Source organism: Mya arenaria, chromosome 10 (genome assembly GCF_026914265.1).
Source record: "Mya arenaria isolate MELC-2E11 chromosome 10, ASM2691426v1".
NCBI lineage: Eukaryota > Metazoa > Mollusca > Bivalvia > Myida > Myidae > Mya > Mya arenaria.
In genome coordinates this window covers 26828233-26841571 of record NC_069131.1, presented here as the reverse complement: position 1 = coordinate 26841571, position 13339 = coordinate 26828233, and the positions used below count along the sequence as shown (strand labels likewise).

General features: G+C 32.5%; 1 protein-coding gene across 2 annotated transcripts in view; it reads right to left on the bottom strand.

Annotated features, from left to right (window-relative positions):
• The window catches only part of LOC128204142 (scavenger receptor class F member 2-like), a 45065-nt gene extending 43830 nt beyond the window's left edge, over positions 1 to 1235 (bottom strand). Inside the window, exon 1 of one of the 2 annotated variants that reach the window (XR_008256102.1) lies at positions 1132 to 1235. The gene's annotated coding sequence lies outside the window, so the exon portion shown is untranslated. The other variant, XR_008256101.1, reaches the window with a different exon arrangement.
• Positions 1236 to 13339: the final 12104 nt, after the last annotated feature.

Sequence of the window (13339 nt, the reverse complement as noted above, 5' to 3'; positions counted from 1 at the left end):
TCACTGGATGTCGAACCCAAAACGCCACTCACCGCTTGAAACGCCGACGGACTCGTGTCGGCGCGGTTACATATGGCGTTGAACGTCGGTATGGGTTTTGCTAGTAAAATATACCAGTTCGGAAATTCATTCATAATCGTTCGGTTATTTACAACGAGTTCGGCGGGATACTTTAGTTGCACTCTGTTTGCACGATTTAATTTGCATTTCTTAACTTTTGGCCACTTTCAAGGTCCTCGTACAATACATAGCGTGCGGAATATGTATATAGCGTTGTAATTGATCTGCACAATCTCAAACATGGTAAAATCATTACTTTTGTTCAAAGACGTGTACATTCTTGTTTATCCTGTACATATTTTATCATTTCCACCATAAATGCTGATGCTAAAGATTTTTTTTTTAAATAAAACAATAAATTGTATGTTTGCGTCTTGAGTATGCCATTAATGAATATGGTAGAAAATGTTATTGCTCTTTAAAATTATTTTACCTTGAAATTTTTATTCGAAGCGATTAAGAGTTTTACCTTAAACACATTTAATTAGCCAATGTTCTTTCATATTCCAGATATATCCGAAATGTCACTATATGTATACTCTAAAGAGGTTTCACTTTGCGAATATATTGATGCACTGAGATATGAAAACCTTTAACAAGTATAAGTGTATAATGTATATTTACATCGATGAGCGATGTTATGAAAGCGCGTACGAGCAAATATCGTAAACTTAGAAATTTAGATATATTTTCAGCGAGTAACGATATAAACCCGTAAACATAAATCGGAAACCACGTTGCAAAATATTTCCAGACTTATAACTTACTTGAAAAGTGTTACGATACATTCGTTGATAAGAAAGTTATATGTATTATCTTACTCGTATATTTTCTATGTACGCACCGAAATAATATTACGCAAAGTTTCTAATAAAGATAGTTCTTAAATGAAATAACTAAGGATTTTTTTTGTAAAAATGGCAATCTCTAAACGTCTAATCAAATAGAGTAACATGAAATTTGAATCAAGAGATACTTTATAAATACTTTAATTTAAATCCAACATAAACAAACTTACGTTAGGCAACATAATTATTACAAAAAATAAAGTTCGAATAAAAATGCACTAACCGATTTTTTTAATCATTACAGTCCACACTCACGACTAACATATTTATATTTCTTTCACAAACAGGAAGAAAATATCGCCACAAAAGTGATTCATCCCGCTTTGCACTGCTTGAGTTATTTAGCGATCAGTATAAATAGTAACTTGATACAACAAGTTAAACATTTTCAAAAGCGCTCTGATGTTTGAATTAAAATGTGCTTTATTCGCTATAGGGTTATAAAGTTCCTGCTTTATTGTTTGAATCAAACTATAAGCATTGCATTGTACGAAAAGTTTATTGTAAGTTTAAAATCACTCAAGTTTAAATGGGATAGTCGGTTTAATAAGTTAAGTTTTATAAGATATGTTGCTAAATAAATTTCACAAAGCGAGTGAGTGAGTGAGTGAGTGAGTGAGTGAGTGAGTGAGTGAGTGAGTGAGTGAGTGAGTGAGTGAGTGAGTGAGTGAGTGAGTGAGTGAGTGAGTGAGTGAGTGAGTGAGTGAGTGAGTGAGTGAGTGAGTGAGTGAGTGAGTGAGTGAGTGAGTGAGTGAGTGAGTGAGTGAGTGAGTGAGTGAGTGAGTGAGTGAGTGAGTGAGTGAGTGAGTGAGTGAGTGAGTGAGTGAGTGAGTGAGTGAGTGAGTGAGTGAGTGAGTGAGTGAGTGAGTGAGTGAGTGAGTGAGTGAGTGAGTGAGTGAGTGAGTGAGTGAGTGAGTGAGTGAGTGAGTGAGTGAGTGAGTGAGTGAGTGAGTGAGTGAGTGCGTGCGTGAGTGAGTGAGTGAGTGAGTGAGTGAGTGAGTGAGTGAGTGAGTGAGTGAGTGAGTGAGTGAGTGAGTGAGTGAGTGAGTGAGTTGAGTTGGTTAGTGAGTGAGTGAGTGAGTGAGTGAGTGAGTGAGTGAGTGAGTGAGTGAGTGAGTGAGTGAGTGAGTGAGTGAGTGAGTGAGTGAGTGAGTGAGTGAGTGAGTGAGTGAGTGAGTGAGTGAGTGAGTGAGTGAGTGAGTGAGTGAGTGAGTGAGTGAGTGAGTGAGAAAGTTGGCTAAACACACTGCATAGTTTTTGCAAACGATCAAACAACAACTAAATCCAAAATTCAGAGCCTGGTTACACACCTAAATTTTTGTGACAATTACGTGCGCATATCTGAATTTTTAAAACTGTTTTCGAGGAAGAGCCAATGGTAATGGGCAAAAAAGAAACGGCTGTGACAATGATATGACTTTTGTTTAGTAAAACAATAACAGAAGACAAGTAAAACTCAGTTGTTGTTGTTGTTCTTGTTTTAGTTCAGTTTGGGTTCACCAACAGCTTTGTACAAGCATACAACTCTTTTGAATATTCAATTATTTAGAGTGTCCTGGTTCTTGATGAAAGTGTGTCGTATCTACGAGTTCTTTCACATTTTGTAGGTCAGACTATTTTAATAATTAAACGTCATCAAAAGTCCAAATTAGGCCTCTGATTGATTATTTAAATCATCAACAGAAGAGGTCAAATTTGTTGTCCGGTAAGCGCACTCGCTTTCCACCTAGGCGACCCGGGCTTGATTTTCGGCCTGGGCGCATGTAAGATTGGAGATTGGTTTGTGGGCACCAAGCCAGACAAGAGGGGTTCCTTCTGGTACTCGGGTTTCCCCAACAACAAAAGACCACAACCTCGCGTAAAATCGTGCCAACGAGAGTAATTAAAATAAGGTTGCAATGACTTGCTTCACAATCGTTGTAAAATATATAGATTAAAATAATGATTATATAGTGGCGCTTTAGCAAATTTAATCGCTGTTTGATTTTTCTTGGAAAAATAACTCAATTTGAACAAATTTAATTAAATCAATAATAACAAATTATCAAAATAAAGTCAGTAACTGGGTTTAACACAGAAATTCTAACAACATTGTGTTATAGGTTAATTTATATCCATCGATAGGGAAAGGTTATAAATCTCAATCAGTATGGTCGAGTTTCATTCAGCATCTCTTATGCATGTGACATGGAAAACATGTATTGAAGATGAATATTTTTTAAACAAACAACATAATTTACATGCATTTAAAACAAACCGCAAAATGAAAAAGGAAAACGCAACTTTCCCTTTTCAGCATGGTAACATTTTTATTCAACAGAAACCCTTTGTAATGTCCTCAAAGCATTTCTGTAGGATTAGAAATATCTTTGGGAATATTACCAAACACTTCATAGTTTAGTATTGAAGAGTTATAGTGTGGTTTTCAACATTTCTGGTAATATTCCCAAAAGTATCCAAAGTATGCCAGGTTTTCTGGGAATATTACCAATTTGATCTTGAAAATTTGGTAACATTACCAAAACATTTTGAAAATATTTCCAAACACTTTGTAGTATAGTATTGAAAGTTGTGGTGGGGTTTTCAACATTTGTGGGAACATTCCCAAAATAATTGATACTATGCCGAGCGATTTTCTAAAATATTCTTCAATTATGAAAAGTCACAAATATTTGGTAATATTCCCCCCCAAAAAAAGATGAACATTTTCTGCTAGGAATCTGAATATAATATCCAGGTTTTCTGGGAATATTACCAATTTGATCTTGAATATTTGGTAACATTACCAAAACATTTTGAAAATATTTCCAAACACTTTGTAGAATAGTATTGAAAGTTATGGTGGGGGTTTTAACATTTGTGGATAACATTCCCAAAATAATTCATACTATGCCGAGAGATTTTCTAAAATAGTCTTCAACTATGAAAAGTAACAAATATTTGGTAATATTCCCAAAATAAATGATGAACATTTTCTGCTAGGAATCTGAATATAATGTCCAGGTTTTCTGGGAATATTACCAATTTGATCTTGAAAATTTGGTAACATTACCAAAACATTTTGAAAATAATTCCAAACAATTTGTAATATAGTATTGAAAGTTGTTGTGGGAGTTTCAACATTTGTGGGAACATTCCCAAAATAATCCATACTATGCCGAGAGATTTTCTAAAATATTCTTCAACTATGAAAAGTCACAAATATTTGGTAATATTCCCAAAATAAGTGATGAACATTTTCTGCTAGGATTCTGAGTATAATGTTCAGGTTTTCTGGGAATATTACCAATTTGATCTTGAAAATTTGGTAACATTACCAAAACATTTTGAAAATATTTCCAAACACTTTGTAATATAGTACTGAAGAGTTATGGTGGGGTTTTCAACATTTCTGGTAATATTCCCAAAAGTATCCATAGTATGTTGAGAGGTTTTCTAAAAATTAATAAAAACTAGGGGTTGTCACAAATATTTGGTAATTTTTCTGAATTATGAACATTTTCGGCTAACATTTTAAAATTCGCCTTGGAAATAATGTCCAGGTTTTCTGGGAATATTACCAAAGTTAATCTTGAATTTTCTGGTAACATTACCAAAATCGTTCGGGAATATTACCAAACATTTCATAGTATAGTATTTAAAGTTATAGTGGGGTTTTTAACATTTTTGGGAACATTCCCAAAACTATCGATATAATGCCGAGAGATTTTCAAAAATATTCTTCAACTATGAAAATTCACAAATATTTGGTAATATTCCCAAAATAAATGATGAACATTTTCTGCTAGGATTCTGAATAAAATGTCCAGGTTTTCTGGGAATATTACCAATTTGATCGTGATATTTGGTAACATTACCAAAATTATTTGAGAATATTACCAGATGAACTGAAACAGAATAATTCAACAAAAAGCCTTTGAAAACTCCACAAATAGTTTCTGTAGGACTAAACAGTTCATAGTATAGTATTGAAAACTGGGGCTTTTCAACATTTTTGAGAATATTCCTAAAATAATCCATATTATGCCGAGAGATTTTCTATATCATTCTTAAACTAGGAATAGTCACAAATATTTGGTAATATTCACAAAATGAATTACGAACATTTTCCGTTATCGTTCTCAAATTCATCCTGAATACAATTATATTATTTTGAAATATTTGGTAACATTACCAAATCTTTTTTGGGCTTATCAAAAGATGAATTGAAATAAAATAATCCAAAAGAAAAAGCTCCACGTGGGCTGCTGTAGGACATGAATTATACTGGGAATATTACCACAATCTTCATTGCATAGTATTGAAATTAACAGCAGGTTTTTCAGCATGTTTGTAATATTCCCAGAACAATCTATAGTATGACTAAAATTGTTCTAAACATTTCTAAAACATGCAATATTCGCATATGTTTGGTAATATTTCCAATAAAAATATAAACATTTTATAACAAGAGATGTTTGTCAAACATTAATCCCCACCACCCCCTGAGCGCCATGTTGTCAGGATTATTTGAACAATCGAAATACGCATGGACTAAAATGACAGCTGATTGGTCATTGCCATTGGATGACTTTAAGGCCGTTTAAAGATTATGACCATTCAAAGTGTGAGGATAGAAGACATAGTGTTCAATCGTGTTCAGATGATAACAGATATTTGCAGATAAAATGTGTCCTCTTAGAAGGGAATAAGTAAATACGACAACATTTTAATGGCGAATATGAGTTATGACCATGACGTTTGACTCTATTAAGTGTTGATTGATAGAACGACATAGATTACATAGTCCTGGTTGTTAAAACCTACTAGAATGTTATTTCAGTATTACAGGTATGTCTCTTGCAATTTTACAATTTGACAATAATTATTTTAAATACAAGTGTGGACTTTCGCATATTATGATTAAAAAAAAACACAGAAAAGAACAGAACAGACGTTTATAAGTCATATACATCAGAACATCGTCTAAACACATACACTTAGGTTTTGATATCAAATGCTTGTACATGGTTAGTGCTATGGTTAAAGACACAAATATGTTGACGTAAAGGCAGCAGTATCAGATGATGAACTAAATTAATAATAATAAAAATTATTAGGAATAGCATTACGAATACATACTGATTCTTTAACATAATCGCAGAGCTTAACCAGATCACATTTATTGACAGAGTTAAATATATTTCTGGGAATATTACCAACTAAATCTTGAAAGGTTTGGTATCATAACCAAAACAATTCGGGGATGTTACCAGATGAAGTGAAATACAAATATGATTATTTGACAAACAGCCAACAGACAAATAGAACTTAAGATGCAAAACTAGACATGCTGGTTTTACGACTCTTGCTAATTTACTGCCGGAGATACGTGTGACAAAATGTTTGTGACAGCTGGATGAACCGACGAACAGACAAGTGAAATCTATTTGCCTCTCAGACTGGGGCATTTAAATGAATAGCAGTATTGAACATTTTTCGGTTATAACACATATACAGTTTTAAACAATTTATTCACAACGTGAATGACAAACAACTTAGTGTATGTTATGAACTGTACATTTAAAGTATGCTTAAATAAAGAAAAGTCATCGAGAACATGATTAACATAATTAGTGAATGTTCCATCAGTAAACATGGAGCAGGTTCAATATTTTTTTATTGTTCTATGTTTCTTTCCATGTCATTAAAATAAACCTAAAGTATCTGCTTAAAGTTATCTATTCAAGAAAATAATAATACTTCTATCATTCGTTCTCGTCATTTACAAGACATTTTCTTGATCGGAATACTTTATAGTATATGCTAAACAACCTATAGCAAAAATTTAAAAGTGGATTTATATTTCCTACAAGGATGTCACTATATCAGACTCTGAGTCAGCTTATGCTGGACACAAATGTTGTTGTACGAAGGGGTATTTCATACAAACAAATTATGAAAACAAAATTGAAAAAAATATATAACAAACACAGAGTAGATGAGCCAAAGCATGATGGCCTTCGAACTGTTATCAAGTGACAATAAAGGGTATAAATGTAATATTTCATGAATACCAAAAACGGCACTTTCTCAAATATGTCAGGCTTTATGCACAGAGGAGTGGATAAAAAAAACTCCATCACAGAAATCACAGGAAGAACTTTAATAATGAGTTATGTAGGGTAAGAGCTTAGCATACTGGAATGGATCTCGAAAGACCAAGACTAGATTCCCGACTTCGCCATTGACCGATTCTCTGTGTTCACAAAATAAAACTTGAATTAGTAACTTACTAAAATAAAATAGGCTTTAAGGCAAAGCAAAAGTAAATAAAAAATAACTCAATCATCAAATGTACAAATATTTACAAAATGAAAACACAATGTAAGCTTATTGAAATACAAAAACAAGGTTTAAAAGATATGTACAGGCAAACTGTTATCTGATATTTATGATCATACCAAATATATGAGGTTTTAGATGTTTGAAGCTTGTTTGGAATAATACGAAGCTACGGACTGATTTATAAGTTGAATCTGAATTTCCGATAATTGTATTACGTTGTCTTTCTTACATCCTTCGAATTTTGCAATTAAATATCGACGATTATGTCCAAGGGATTCAAAATCACGCTCTGTTTATTGTTTACGTTGAGAGAACTTGTTAGTTTTCCGACTGGCCGACGGGCAAAGGTCATCATGTTTCCCTCCATTTCTCCAACATACACACTCTGGTTTGTATTTTCCACGACTGCCACCTGAAGACGAACCAAACATATAAGTATTTCCTAGATTTTATAGATGTGGTGTATTCTTAAAATTACAGTGTATACTACATATTGCCATTACAGCCAAAATCCAATTAATGATCATTTTAAGTTCAGTATATTTGTTATATAATGTCTTATACTTTAATAGACAAATGGCTTTGTTATATAAGGTTTCATACTTTAATAGACAAATGGCTTTATATTTCTGTATTTATACTTGAACATAGCGTTATATTTTCTGCTATTTCGGCTAAAGTTTCAGTTTCTGCTGTCTGAAAATATATTTTTGAATCCTGCTGTACTAAAATAACGATTAACTTTATGAAAAGTATATAACAAACAGAGGTGGGGAAACCATAATAAAAATATGCTAGACGGAGGCGGGATTCGAATCCGCAACAGCGTGATTGTAAAATATATGGTCTAACCACAGGACCGGGGCTCTAAAGCAATTGCAAAAGTATACTTTGCTCTTAAGTATGTATTATTTTTTTGCGCTATTTCTTGGGTTGCCAAATTTATGAATATGACTGAGTATTATATTGCATATTGTTATTATTTTGCATATAACATGAATGTGATATGCAATACATGTATGCCACTTGCCAAGTTTTCATTTGGTACCAATACTGGTAGGAAAGTTTCAGTTCATTACTAAAATCATTTATTATGCTCAGTTATAATTGTTACATAAAATAAGATTTTGCCAGTTATCTTTGGTAAAGAAATCATGGAAAATAAACATTAATAATTTAGCATGTATAAGTTGTTTTTCTTAAACTCAATTATTATTTTCATACAATCTTTACAACTACTGAACTATAACTTTAACTTAAGTTTGCGGTTGGCAATTTTTGATTTTTAGTTGGAAGTGTTTAGCTAATTCGATTACGTATCAACGTTATTATTAGTATCATACATGGCCGAGAGCGTACGATATGTTCATTACCAACCTGTGCGTCGAGTGTTTTGTGGAAACGAGGTTTACTCGAGGTTTACTGAGTTTTCACAGAACACCCTGAGCGAGTGTTGGGACGAACCTTTCTTATACGGGCGGCTATGGTATATGCTTTTTCTCCCATCTCAGTTTAACAAAATGAGGTAAAAATGTATTTTTTACTGGAACTCTTTATGACAATAAAAAAATACAGTTGAACACCGTTAATTGAAAATCGTAGGGACCCAAAAAATATTTCGGGATAACGATATTTCGGATTAACAATTTTCATAAAATTGACAGCGTTCGCGAATAATAGATGAAGTGAAAAACTAAGTCGAGAAGATTGCAATTTCGGTTACACGTTACCAATATGATACATTCGGTTTGAGTGGTATTTCGTATACAAAAATATTTGTTGATTTATTATGTACTGAATGACAAATAATTCGTTTTTTTACTTCTTTATTAAAACATAAAACGTTTAAAACAAATTGACAGCACATGTATGCATTCGGAACATAGTACGGATTATTCGGTAGCGGGTTAAGTGAGCAATGCGAATTTTCTATTGATATTCATGTTGTGTTAACCAGAAATTATATATACACTACATCACCTAAATGAATTGCTAATTTTCTGACATCGATGATTGTAAAATACGCGTGCTCAATTTCATTCTTTAACAAGCGCTAATTGTGCTCCATTGTCACCCCAAGCCCATGCCCTAGTGTAATTGAAGTATGGTGTGAAAAACAATGACATGATAAGGTTCGAAATAAGAATTGATAAATAGGTGTGAAATACCAAATCGGGCCCGTAATTTTTTCTTGGGAATAGCGATTAATTCGGACTAGCGATTTCGGATTAAAGATTAAAAATTTAGTTAAACAAAGTAGGCGTAAAATCGGGCCCAAAAAAAATAGCGATCGAGGGCAAGATACTAATTTCCTGCATGGCCAAATTTTGGGATCTACTTATCTGAGGTAGGAGAAAAGTATGTCTATCAAATATTATCAGTCATATGTAATAAATGAATTCAGCCTAGTTTTAAGTTGTATTTCTTCAGACAAACAAACCTTATCAAATCTGGCATTTTCTGGTGTAACCGTTTCCTGCAAAAACTGTTTCTTTGCAGCAACCCGAGATTCCTGCAAATGATATAATTCCAATATACAAATTTATTTGGGTCAAGGAAAAAGACAGAGCTTGAAATTGAAGCTTCTTTTCACTAACAATAGTCACAAAAGACATACTAAGAGATCTATCTTTGTAATATTTGTATCATTCTACCATAAATTTATGTCAGTTGTAGTAATATGTTGTTAAAAAATGGGAACAGAATCTAGAATCGAGATACACAATGGTCTTTATATCAATATTTCAAAGCAAAATATCGTTTACATGATCCTTCTGCATAAATAAACTTGGGAAACATAAATATGCATTGGTGAATTTGGCTGTTCTTAAATGAAAAACAAGCAGTGCTCCAAAACTCAGTTACTCTTACATAATTAATATTGAATAAAAGATGTGAATATAAAATCAAACTTTTATTTTCTCGTCAAATGTTGAAATTCATATGGATTACAAGGCTCAGACAGCAAGCCGACATATTTCATCAATATACTTAACATTTCTTTTACATTACAACTAATTTCTTAATCCGGTCAAAGATCTTAAGTGTTAACTTGTGTTATAATATACTTGTCAATCATCTTAGCTGTAACTTGTGTGATTACTACACATTTATCAACTTTAACACGTTTTCAACGAAAGACAACAACATATCCCCATGAAGCTATGATGTAAGCTCATCTTTTTTAAACAGACGAGCTAAAACAAATGCAAGGAATATGGTCATAATAGGTACCCCATTTACTTCTAGGTTGATAAGATGCGGCATTTATGTATGTGGTTAGAGGCTGTGGACTTTGTTATTAAATTCGAAGCTATAAACATGCACATCTACATAATAATCATGAGAAATAACGAGCTTCATTGGATATAATTTGTTTCCATGTAAAAAAACAGTACCTTTTGTAGGGAAGCCCTTGCCCTTGCTGCTGTCTGTTCTGCCATTTTCACTCTGAGCATTAGACTATCATTCTCTGCATACATTCTGTTTTGGTTTGCCTGAAATATATGTTCATGGCTTCAAAATTTGCCATATTTTTCTAAATCGACATAGGAAATATTGAATAAACATTTAAATAGTACAAAACATAATATTCTCTGAAAATGTGTATAGGCGTATATTCACAGAGAAGTCATGTTCATTTTATGAATAATATTTATAGATAAGCATGTGTGCTTTCCTTTTTTTATGTTCTTTATAAGGTTGTTCATATATAATGAATTACTTGTTACAAAATAGAGGGCTTATGCTTATTTATTTACACTACTTTAAAAGTTGAACACCGACAAGGTCTCTTAACAGAAATGGAAATATTACGATACAATAAAAAGACATGTCAATAATTAATCAAAATAGTTTAAAACATTTACCATTTTAAGCATTTAAGATTGAACGGCATATTACCTGCATATCTGCAATCTGCCTGTCTTTATTTACCAGTTTTTCTTTCAAATTCTGAATTTTCCTTTGATACTGAAAAATAAACAATTACAATTAAACCCTTATACTATTCAACAACATAATAATGTATGGAATTTCACATTTATCTCATATAGTCTTCACGCGTGTGCAAAGAAATTGCTCGTTATATGTGTATTTACAACTTATTGTGTGTGATTTTCCCAGCAAATTAAAAACATTTAAAACATTACTATATTGGCAATCCGGGTACTATACCTCATTTATTTGCCGCGTTTTAGCGATGCACTTCTTTTCGAGGTGATTGATATCGGGATATATGTTGCATCTCGCATCCCTGAAATACAACAAAGTATGGCAACTCGTAGTGATAATCTGGGCAAAAAGATTGTTCACAGGTGTGCCTAAAATATTATCATTCTTTGTAACACCATTTAACAATCCTCAAACCACGGAAATTAATTTAGTTTTATACATCTAAATACAAAGAAATGGATGTTTGACATGGATTCATAGCAAACGCTACAGACGATCCATTTCAAAATCATGAAATATTTAAATAAATTGAAATAGTGATGACTAAAGAACAACTAGATAAATATTACATTAAAAAACTTCAGAAAAGATACCTAGTTGCGCAAATTAAATAAACAGAACAACAACAGGAAGTCCAATTATGTAAAAAAATATTGCCAAAAATGCTGCATTACAAATATACGAATTATTTTGTATTTGCCCGGCTTCCATGTGTCACTTTAAAACGTCGTGATTATGAAAGTGCGACTGTCACTTTTTTATAAGTATATGAGCCAGAGTCACAAAGCGTAACAGAAATGTAAACCACCTTGTGTCGTAATGCACCTGGGATTTAGGCTTAGGTTACTTTTACTATAAAAACGTTTTACTAATAAATAGTTAGACAACCTGAAGTAAGTTATAAGTTATTAAGAATGGGCGAAGTGAGCATTTATTGAACAATTTTACCTTGAAATCTAACCATGTCAAGAACAGGGATCTGCTTTGCCTGAATCCTGGCTTCGTACCGGAAATAAACTGTTCTAACTTGCATTGAATGCTTTCATCATCTTCAAAGGAAACCTGTTTTGTGGAAAATTGTGAAAGATATTTATTTTAAACAAGATAAATATAATTATCACAACTAGTGTGGAAAGTTTACATGATATTATTATTATAATTATTATTTTTAAAAAGGCGTTTATAAACTTTGCTAGGAAAATATGTGTGGCAAAACTTAATTGCAAATTGCTCATATCAACTTATATAATACTTGATAAATGTTTAATTATAGCATTGCAATTTGTTGATAGAAAGATGATATTAAAAACAAATGTTGTTTGAAAAGCCAAACATAAATTATATGTTTTAAATTAGTAAAATGTGCAAGGAATGCAAATGTGGAACTTAACGAAAATTGTTTGACAAAGGTAATTATTTTACACTGTTTCATGAAGGCAGAAACTGTTTTAAAACTGTGCATCCGCTTTTACAAAGGGTTAAAGGCAATAACACCATAACAATCATATCTTTTTTACAAATAAACAAAAAATATAGTAGTATTTACCGTAATGCAACCAATGCTGCCACAATGAACATGCTTGATTACTCTTCCATTGAATTTTTGTTCTTTAGTTTGGAAGATATGACCATCAATACTCCACTTCATTGAAAATTCCATTTTACATGCATGCGCTTGCTCAGTGAACTTAGGTATGGAGAGGGCAGTGCGTATGCAAAATAAGACTTCCCCTGCTAGCCACTGACGCGATGCAAGTTTGTTCAGCATAATGATGTATAACTAATTCTTGTGATCAGTTTGATAAGCATGGCATTGAGGTAATTTAAGATCTAGCACTCTGGTGGCTGGATAGTTAATGCCAAAATTTAATTGCCATCTACGTCCCAGGGGCTTTGTGTCAAAGCCAACTGATTATGGTGCATTAAGTAACTCGTTTAAGAAATGTTTTACCAATTTATATCATGGTGTAGTTAACTTGTGTGAAATATAAAGAATTCTTTAAGGGTAACAATGTCTGTTTAACCGTAAACCATTTAAACTTTCTGATATGATGACGCCTTCGAAAAGGTGTATTTGTGTATAACTCATGAGAGTTAGGCTAATCGTGTTTAAATTAAATAAATCAAAACAATCATCAATATTTCAAGTA